Raw genomic sequence first — 10,610 nt, 5'->3', positions numbered from 1 at the left:
GTTCACCTTTGTAGACTCCGGGCAAAATTCCCCTTCCTTCTGCTACTGTGGGGTGAGTTCAGCACCAGCCAACTGCTTATGCTTTTCCTTAGGAAGCGTGGTATGCTTTCTGTAGATATATATTTATGTACGTACACATCTGTATGTATAAGTATAAATATATGTTACAGATCATTTGGATTCTTTTGGGGGTAAATGCTGCTAACGTATTGTTTTCTACACTTCAAGTGTGGCTATTTGCCATATGCAAGGAAAATGTTACGACTTTGTTTAATAAAACAAGGCAGAATTTCCAAGCTGGTCCAAAAATATCTGGGATCTGACCCTGGCCAATATCAGATGCTTCATAGAAAAATGTGAGGGATGCTACGGAACGTGTTTCTGGAATAAACTCATCAATTACACAGAATAAACCAAACGTAGCTGCCACAGTTACTGACTGAATATTAACCATGCATTGTAAGAACACAAAACATGAGTGGAGTCAGCTGTTACCACCATGAGAGATGGATGGAGGTTGAGGCGGTCAACACAGTCTCCAGCTCACTCCAAAATTTCTGCTTCTCACACAGACGCATCACTTGTCTCAGTACAGCAGCACTGATTTGTGCCTGTCACTAATTAAATTGCAGGGTTGTTTGTCTCTGTGTGGTTGTGATACAGCTAGCTGTTTGTAACTGAAGCTTTTATACGTATTCTCACAAATCTCACTCTGCTGGTCACTTACCTCATTTTTCTGCGTGGTGTTTCTCTAACATGTGAGTTAGAGCCTTTGCTTTCAGTTTCTGAAGCTCTGCTGCAGGGAACTTCTGTGCACTGACAACCAGATACCAATATGTACAATGTATATTGAACTCAAAGACATCCACTAATTTATCCTCTGTCGGACAGCCTTGTTTTAATATCCCTTAAAGTAAAAGTGATGGTATGTGGATTAGCTCAGAAAATCGGGTTTCTGCCCAGAGGCTCGGGAATGCCCTGGAGTCACGTCTTTTTCCCAGTGGTTCTTCTGAGTCTGTGGGACTTTCTGTGAGCTTATTACCATTTCATACCAGCAAGTGGGTTGTGCCAACCAAGCTGCGGTCTCCCAGGCTGCTCGGCAGACGTGTTACTGGGCCCGAACATCACCCAAGAGTGAATTGGTGCATTTCTGCCAGGGATCAGCTCAGAGCCGCAAACTTGCTTGATTTTACACTGCGCAGAGTTAAGAGTTCATCATAACACCATCATACCATCAACCAGTCAGAAAGGCAGCTCAAAGACCCAGCATGGGATCAAAGGGGGTGGTGAGGCGTGACTGCAAACCTGTTTTGCTGGACCCTTCCCACACCTCCCACACCTTGAGGCAGGGAAGGAGAGAAGGGAGACAACCCAAACGGGTCCCTTCGGTTTCCATAGGTCTGAAGTCACTCTCTTGACAAGTAGCTCTAGGCACGTGCCCTGAAGAGGCAAAACCACTGCAGCCACTGCGTTTTGGGTTGCACGATGCCGAGTTGCACGGTTTTGGCCCTGCGCGCTTCTCCCGGGGGCTGCCAGAGGAGAAAACAACCCGGCTGCTCTGCACGTTGCTCCTGCACCGAGGCACTCAGGCACCCGGCGCTGCTGAACACACGTCTTGCTAGGAAAGCAACTCTCAGCTAGTCAGAATTAGTATTTTTGAATGAGTAACTATGAATAAATAACTTGCTTTTACTGAAGGAATTTTTAAAAGCCAAATTTAAAGTGTGTCTTATTTAAAGACAACAAAACAACAAACTCAAAACCTGAAAAGCATCTTTGTGAGGTCTGTTTAAATGTTTGGAGGCAATTCTGAGGCAAGCATCTAAATTTAGTCAAGTGATTCAAGAGTTACATTAGCCTACATGATACGAGCACTAACTTGTCTGGCAGTCAGCCAGACCTGCAGGGCCAGATTGTGAGCTGCTGGAAAGAAGACTTACTTGTCTTAAGGAAAGCAGTGCTAGTTGCTTTTATTCTTTTACATGTATATTATATGACTAAAATATGTGGAGAAATCACACAGGATATAACTAATACCAAATGCTCTTAATCTCTGACTCACTGACATCCAAGTGTTTTAAATGCTGCACAAACACTGGGGTTTTAGTTGCAAAATTCATGTAAGGCAGGTAGAATGCTTTGTACAAATAAGTACGCTACAGCACAGCAAAATTAAGAGACTTTCCCAGTATTTCTGAATAAGTGAATGTATGTTCTTTGAAACAGTGGAAGGATATTCCAAGAAATTTAGTTTATTAGAAGTTAAAGATCTCTCCAGAAATGTTTCATCACAGCAGAAACTTCCTGAGTGACAATTTACATATGCCTTCCTTCTGACCTATCCTTCCTCCTTATAAATGAGTATCTTGCTTGGAATTGCGGACTGCTGCAATGGCTCTTTATGGTCAACAAAACACTCCTGAAATATGCAAGGCTTTTTGAAACCTTCCTGTGTTCACTTCAGCTGCAATCAGACTTTTCCGCCTTTCTGAGACACTGGAAGCCTCAGCACAAATCTCGGGTCTAGTCCCGAATCAACAAATCCTTTCAAAAGCAGGCAGAAAATATCTTCCTCATCGCGACCCTGGTCTTTTTGGTGAGATACATCAGGAGTGTCAGTGTTGGGAAGTGGGTGCAACAGTCCCTCTTCTGGCATTTCTCTAAAGGCGTGAGCGGTGCTGGGGAGACCTGGACATGTGGCAGAGCTCCCGGGTTCTGCAGTGGCTTCAGGGCAGAGTGCATGAAGCCCAGGGCACTGTGCCCGCTGTTATACCAACCCACTTATCTGTGAGAAAAGTCATCAGCATTTCTAATTCCAGGACACTTTATCCAGACCGTAGGTACCTTACCCTATTATGTGATTAATTTCTGTCCCAGCTTTGGACACTTGCACACGCCAGAGACTGCGCTGGTTTGTAATTGGTTTATCAAAAGTGCAGATGAAAATCAGTTAGAGCTGCACTACTGGCAGCAAATGAATTTCACTTAGAAGCTATTACAGTTACCAGCCCCAAATTATCCTCAACCCAGCTGTAGTGCTGCCTCAGTCAGCAATTCACCTTTTAAAATGTTCTTTGTGTGAATAACGCAGAGAAAAAAGAACCTAGTTGGCCTTTGTTGTAATTTTTATTGGTGCATTTCCAGTGGATCTTTTTGCTTAACATTACAACACAGTAACTCAGAAGCTCTGTGTAAATCAAAGTAACCACTTGGATTAACATCACTGGCACAGAAAATGGAGATAAAACCCTCAGGCTGGAGATTAAGCCCTTGGCTTTTGCAGAATCTGATGCAAACACTGGGAAAAGATGATGCATTTCCTAAATTTTTGACAGGTTTTCAACTTGGACCAGGGCAGCTGTGGTCATATATGTGCTGTGGGATTCTGGATGCCTTAGTCCAGAAGACAATTGGTCAGTGCCATGAGACACCCCAAGCACATGAAGAGCAGTCCAGAAATGCCTCATATTCCTCACTCTGCCAGCATGTTTTCCCCATTGCTCCAAGACCACCTGTTCTCGCTGTTCTTTGTGCACAGGTGAGTTATCCAGAGGCTGCACAAACCCTACTCTGGACTGATCATGGGTGCTCTTTGTATAGGGAAGCTAAGAAATGCTGTCCTGAGCCATCAGCAGTGCAGAAGGCAGTTCCATTCCTCCCTCTTCCGCATGGGTACAGTGAGACGTAGATCTGTGTTCCCTGTGGTGCTCACCAGTGCTAGCTGCGGAAAATGCCGAGGGGCTTAAATTTCCCGTGAGTGCTCAGGGTGCTCAGAACTTCAGGAGCTGTTAGAAACTCAAAGGTTCAGTCTTTAGTTCAGGACTTCCAGGCACATGATCTTTTGCTTGCAGGGGTGAGAATGATTTGAAGGGCAAGAAGTGCAAAAGAGATGAGGTTGCGATTCAGGGACACTTTATACCAGAGCCTGTTGGAAGCCGTGTCCTACCAACATCAGACTGAGAGGCTTCAGAGGAGCCTGGAGCTTGCAAGGTCTGTGGCAGGAACCACCACATCACCCTTTTCATTACTTGCATGACTTCAGTGGCAAAACGTCTCATCCACAGAATAGGACAGTTGTAGAAGGAGCAAAAAAGTGGGGCAAAAGGCTGAGTAGCTTGCATTTAACTGAGCAACCAGCTAACCAGTGTGCTGCCTTTGGAGGGAATCAAGTATTCCTGGCAAGTCTCTCGACACTGGGAGTGAAGCAGGACATCAGTGGCTCTGTCGTGTGCAGCCCTGGTGGGAGGGCTTGCAACATGGAAGAGGATCTGTATGAGCTGTCCAAGAAAAATCACCCTTAGGGGAGATTTAGCGTATGAGACTCTGAACAACTATAGTCAGGATTTGGGAGAAGATTTCCATTTCACTGGAATGCAGTCATTTCAATATGATTTTATTCCTCTGTTAAATGTGTTGTGCTGTCTTCAGCTGTTCCTTGTGTTTTTCAATTTATATCAGCTCCTTCAATGAGGTTATTCTCAAAATGATGGCATTATGTGACCCATGGCTACTAATTTCCATATCTAATTATTCAGTTTACAAGTTAATAAATGGTCTTTTTTTCTGCCTAATCTTATCGTATACATTTCATGCTAATCAACATTCGTGGCCTGTCCGATCTTTGGAGCCCTTTGAGCTACAACAGTCAAGATACACCAACTTCTGGCACACCAGAGCACCATGTAGCTAACTTCCAATTTATCTGCTTTTGACTCCTCAGCCCAACTGTGTGTTTACAGTTTTTAGAGAAGACTCTCTTTGGAACAATTTCAAAGTCATCCTTGTAACCTCCTAGCAACCCATTTTAACCACCCCACCGCTGTACTCCTGTGTTTTCTTGTTATCACTTAGCTTAATGTGTCATTTTAAAACCATAGTTGATTGTTTATGGATATGTTTTTGTGAAAGAATATTTTGCAAATTGCCAAAGCCATGTAGTTGGCAAGAACCTGAAACTGGGATGTCTATTTAGGTGCTTAGATTGAGGTATTGGCATTTGTCCTAATATTCAAAGCTTTTGATGCCTTGAGAGCAATTCTTCTCCCTATATAATGAATCCAAAGAGCAGAGAGAGCAACCCCTGGCCTTACTCTTATCAAAGCCCTGTTTTAAAAGTATTACCTGTATTTCTCTGTCACCTGTAATAGGGTTGCATGTTACTCTGCCTAATATTGACATTAGGAGGAGAGAACAGGAGATGCTGGGTACTTTCAGCTGCTTTTCATCCTTTCACCTATACCCAAACTACCTGATTTAGGGGAAGGAGGGACAAATATCTGTCTTCTGTCATACTTCCGAATGGCTGCTTTACTCCAAGAATAACCGTTCAGGTAGACGGTGTAAGAAGGTTTTGCACTGCAGAGAGTATAAATTACAAGTGTCGGAACTCCTCCTTTTATGCAAAGGTGGGCAGGAACCAAAATCATAAGAGCAACACCGGTTTCACCTCAGTTTCATTTGCATGTACCTCTTCTGGCTCCACCAGATTCCATTCTCCTGAATAGTGTTTGCTATCATTAGAAAGGGGTTACTGCTGGAACCAGCTTTATCTCTTGAAAAAACACACACATTTCAAGTGCAAGAGTTATGGGTTTTTTTCAGAATCACTAGGGAAGTTGCCAGTGGCACAAGATTTTACAGAATTCACATTTTTCTTACAACAGAGAGAGGGTCTATCACTCCTGTCCTCCCAGGTCAGGACCATTCCTTAGGTGAATTAAGGTCTTGACTGAAAACAGCCAGTGCTATCACTTCCCAAGGTGTCTGGTTAGAGACAGGGTCTGACTGGGTTTCCTTTGTTGGTTCACGGAGATTCACCTTTAGAAAATCCATCAGATCTTAGGTGATTGACTCAGTCCATCACTCATGACTAACCCTATGCAGACATGAGGATTTCTACTTACCCTTAAGATCAACTCAAATGTTTGCTTACAGGTAGGTGAGATGAATCCAGACCTAAGACATTATTCAGTAAGGAACCATGCAGACTCATCCTGGATCTCAAACTCTTGTCCTGGCATTGACGACAGAGACGCTGTCAAATCGTTCTTCAGCTGTGTAGGTGCATGGGTGGTTTCAGTCTTTGGTGAGACAAACGCAAATCCACTTAATCTACTAGGTAAATGAGGTTGCAGAAGCATAACTATATAAATATATAAGTACATATATATTAGTTATATGTAGTATAATAGAAACACAATAGTAAACCTCTTGGTGATACATGAGACAAAGGAGAACCCAATTCATTTCTCTCCTACTCACTTATGGCAGTTTTGCAGATATGCATAGAGGTAATGAAATGAAGTGTTTGTGACACAGAAGACACAAAGGAACAGGTCTGTCCCCAAAAATGGTAGCAGTCTTACAAAATATGTTTCAGAACAGAGTTGCTCTTTGTTAGTCCGGTAGAAGATACTTTTTTTGGCAAACTGTTCCACTCAACTTTCTCAGGCCAACTGAATTGGAATGCAGTTGCCATAATATTGGGGAATTAAATTATGAAGAATGAAAATATAATTTGTATTGTTTCCTTCTGATGTGCTAATATTTATATGAAAGGCTTCCAGTTCTGTGCTCAGCATATTTCCACAATCTGCACGTCTGTATTTGAAAGAGTAACTGGAATGATGACATCCCGTTATACCTAAAATAGACTGGACTACCAAGGGGAGGTGTCATGAAATGACATTTAGTAAAAACTACACTCTCTTCCACAGCGCTGTTCCCTGCCATGTCCTTCATGCCAGTTATTGATCAGATCTTCACTCGATGCAAAAAGCCTCTCTTTGAGCCCTTGCTTTAAATGTAATAATAAAGTAGGTCATTGATTAACTGGAAATATGACAGACATTTCCTCGAATCAGGTCCTAACATACTGTAAATCTTCAGGGAGTAGAGAAAGTGATGAATCGGTGATGTGAAAACAAATAAAGCCCATGGGTTTCAGTCTTTTGGGAGGACTTCTCTTGGCAACATAGTTAGTAGCTTTACCCTCAGCAAGTCGGCAGCTATGCAGATTTACAAGAGGAGCTTTTTGGATTTCCAAACAAAGAAAAAGAAGTAACAAACATGGAAGATAAAATTAACTTACACAACTGCAGGAACTTAACCCTAACCCTAAACCCTAACCCTAGCCCTAACCCTAACTGTAACCCTAACCCTAATGGCACTAACTCTAACCCTAATCCTAATGCTAACCCTAATGCCTAACCCTAACCCTAACCCTGACTGTAACCCTAACCGTTAACCCAAACCCTAACCCTAACCCTAACTGTAACCCTAACGCTAACCCTAGCCCTAACTCTAATGACCCTAACCCTAACCCTAACTGTAACCCTAATGCTAACCCTAGCCCTAACTCTAATGACCCTAACCCTAACTCCTAATGCTAACCCATACCCTAACCTTAACACCAAACCCTAACCCTAATCCTAGGCCTAAACCCTAACTCTAGGGAATTTTTTACTTTGCAGGCAACTAACTTCTATGGGCTACTCCTACTCACCTTTCTCTATATTTAGATATAATATATATAATTAAGCACCATATAATTAAGCTGTATTACATGCATTGGTTTCCACTTCAATGTCTTCTGGCAGCACTTCCTTGAGAGCCCATATCCCAGGTCTGCTTCGGGGCTGCCCACTCCATCCTGGTCTCCCAGCAAAGCAAGAGTCAGTGGGAGACCATGTCCCTGGCCGTGCTCTGGGGAAGCCACGGGGCTGCTCAGCTCCAGCGGTGCCATACAGGACAGTCCTGCGAGCAAGTTCTGCCATCCCACGCTCCTCTTTGTCCCAACCTACCCGTTGCCCACAAGCAACACAAACATCCTCTTGTTCTGTTTTCCCGTGCCCTCACACTTTCTGTGCAAAAACTGTAGCACCTGCAAGCCTTTCATTAACTGGTTTGCACCACCAGGAACATCCAAAGCAGGGGTGTCAAACCCATTTTCACTTGGGGCCACATCAGACTCACAGTTGCCTTCAAAGGGCCAAATATAATTTTAGGGCTGTATGAATGTAGGAATAGTTACATTTATACGGTCCTAAAATTACATCTGGCCCTTTGAAGGCAACCACGAGGCAGATGTGCCCCTTGGTGAAAATTATTTGACACCCCTGACCTCAGGAATGATGGTGCCCATAGCACAGAGGAATTCTGTGTCAGACTCTCCCTGGGAGAAGACCAGAGCTGTGGCTTTGAGCCAGAGCTAACCTTATCCTGACCATGCTGAGTAGCCAGAATTCCCTTTTCCCCTGCCCACGTTGGATTTTTTTTTTCCCTCCAAAATTGCTCATCGTGTGCCATGACTGGAGTTGCTAGATGCCAAATCTGCTCATCAATCAGTTCAGAGAGCAGAACAGTGTTGGCTCAGCACTATGCACTGTGACACCCAGCAGCTTTTACATGCTCCTGTTTGACACCGTCTTTTCCTAAGCACATATAATCTGCTGCCTCCTCACTGCCTCCCACCTTCCTGCCCTGTAAAAGCTAGCTAAGCCACTCACGCAGGTTTTGGGGTTTTTTTTTCAGACACTAACATTGTTCACAGTCAGTCTACACACGTATATTGGTGTGCAAAAAGAGAAAATGAAAGATCAGGCATTTATTTAGCTAATTTTTGTTTACAGCTGTGCTCTACAGACCTACTCATCACCCACACATCTCCAGCCTTTCTGTCTCTCATGTCCATGTCCCAGCGCCCTGCCACCTCCACCCTCCACTCTCTCTGCCCGTAGCTGCAGAAGCCTGGGTTAAGCAGTGCCTACATTCGTAAGTTTAAGGGGGAAAATAAAGTATGTCAATTAACTCTATGTCAAAACTAGTATTGACTAGTTTTAAGTCAAAGCTGTGATTTTTTAAAATCAGAATTACATAAATGTATGTATATGCATGCAGTCCACAAAAATACACAGAGATATGTAAAATACTGTCAGATTCTCCACTGTCCTGCATTTTATATAGTCTTTATATTTGTGGAAAAAAAAACCAGAAGTGATATTAAATATTGCCAAAGTATAAAGGTCACTGTCAATGAACAAGATTAGTTTGATTCTGTCATGCTTCACTTTTACTTTTAGAAATGTTATTTGACTTTTTGTCAAACAAGTAGGAAAATTAAAGGTTGCTGAAAAATAACAATTTGTATGAGTGTTTAAACAGCCATTTGATGTAAAAAAATAATGGAAAACGTAGCCCAGTCTTTTTCTCCAGAGTTTTATTCCTTCGTTCCTTCCTTTCCCTCTTGTGTTCGTTCGCTCTTCCACTTCCTCTCTTTCCTTTATTTGAAACATCAATACTTGTACCTGATCTTGACATCCAATTTACCAAAGCTGGAAAATGTAGCCAGCAGGTCTCCATGTGGCAGAGCTGAATGTTTGATACTACAAGTCACTCTTAGCTAGGTAATTCCTAAATTACCTAAATCCTATGGGCATGAAAATGATGCTCTAAATCACATTAAATGAAGCAGCATACTGGAAAACGATCAAGATTACCCAGCAGTTTCATATTAGGGAATCCACTGGTTGCTAGAATAGAAAAAGCCTTTATTAGTCCCATTCCAGCAAGGACACAGAATACAGGGACACAGAATGATGATGTATTTCTTCAGCTGAATTCATTCTCTGTCTGTTTAGACAGTGAGTGATATTATAAGTCGTTTCAGGAATAACTTAAATCAGAAAATCAGCACTATGTAGAGTATCACAGTATCACAGTATGTTTGGGATTGGAAGGGACCTCCAAAGATCATCTAGTCCAATCCCCCTGCTGGAGCAGGAATGCCTAGGTGAGGTCGCACAGGAACATGTCCAGGCGGGTTTTGAATGTCTCCAGAGAAGGAGACTCCACAACGCCCCTGGGCAGCCTGTTCCAGTGTCTGTCACCCTTACTGGGAAGAAGTTTCTTCTCAAATTTAAGTGAAACCTCTTGTGTTCCAGCTTGATCCCATTACCCCTTGTCCTATCATTGTTTGCCACCGAGAAGAGCCTGGCTCCATCCTCGTGGCACTCACCCTTTATATATTTATAAACATTGATAAGGTCCCCCCTTAGTCTCCTCTTCTCCAAACTAAAGAGACCCAGCTCCCTCAGCCTTTCTTCATAAGGGAGATACAGGGGCTATGCAGAATTTAAAGAATAAGTATCCCAGACCCTCAGAATAAGCCCTCCTGAAGACTTGTGGTGTCAGCTAGTTACCCAGTCACAGGGGCTGGAATTACCTCATTGAGAGTCCTACGTAAGGTCTCAAGGGGACTGAGGTATCTAAATACTTTTTTAGATGCTTGTTCAACGGCTGTAGCTGAAGTGAGTAGCAGCCCCAACACCAAGATATACCAAAGACCTGAACATGAACCCATCCCACCCCTTCAGACAGCCCAAACAGGGGTAAGCAGCTGTCAGAGTAGCTGGGAGCCTCCAGCTTCCACTGCCCAGGCAGATAGGAGGCTGAGCAGGAAATGGGGCTTTTTCACGTGGCAGAGAAATTTGCTTTTAAATGCACTTGAAAGCACTGAAGGGTGGAAAGGGGGTAAACACACCTGTGGTTTTCCCTCTTGTGGGCCTGCTGACTAGACTAGGATGAGAAGAAATGGCCTCAAGTTGCACCAG

The sequence above is a fragment of the Columba livia genome, chromosome 3, assembly GCF_036013475.1.
Source record: "Columba livia isolate bColLiv1 breed racing homer chromosome 3, bColLiv1.pat.W.v2, whole genome shotgun sequence".
Classification (NCBI taxonomy): domain Eukaryota; kingdom Metazoa; phylum Chordata; class Aves; order Columbiformes; family Columbidae; genus Columba; species Columba livia.
This window is presented reverse-complemented; position numbering follows the sequence as displayed.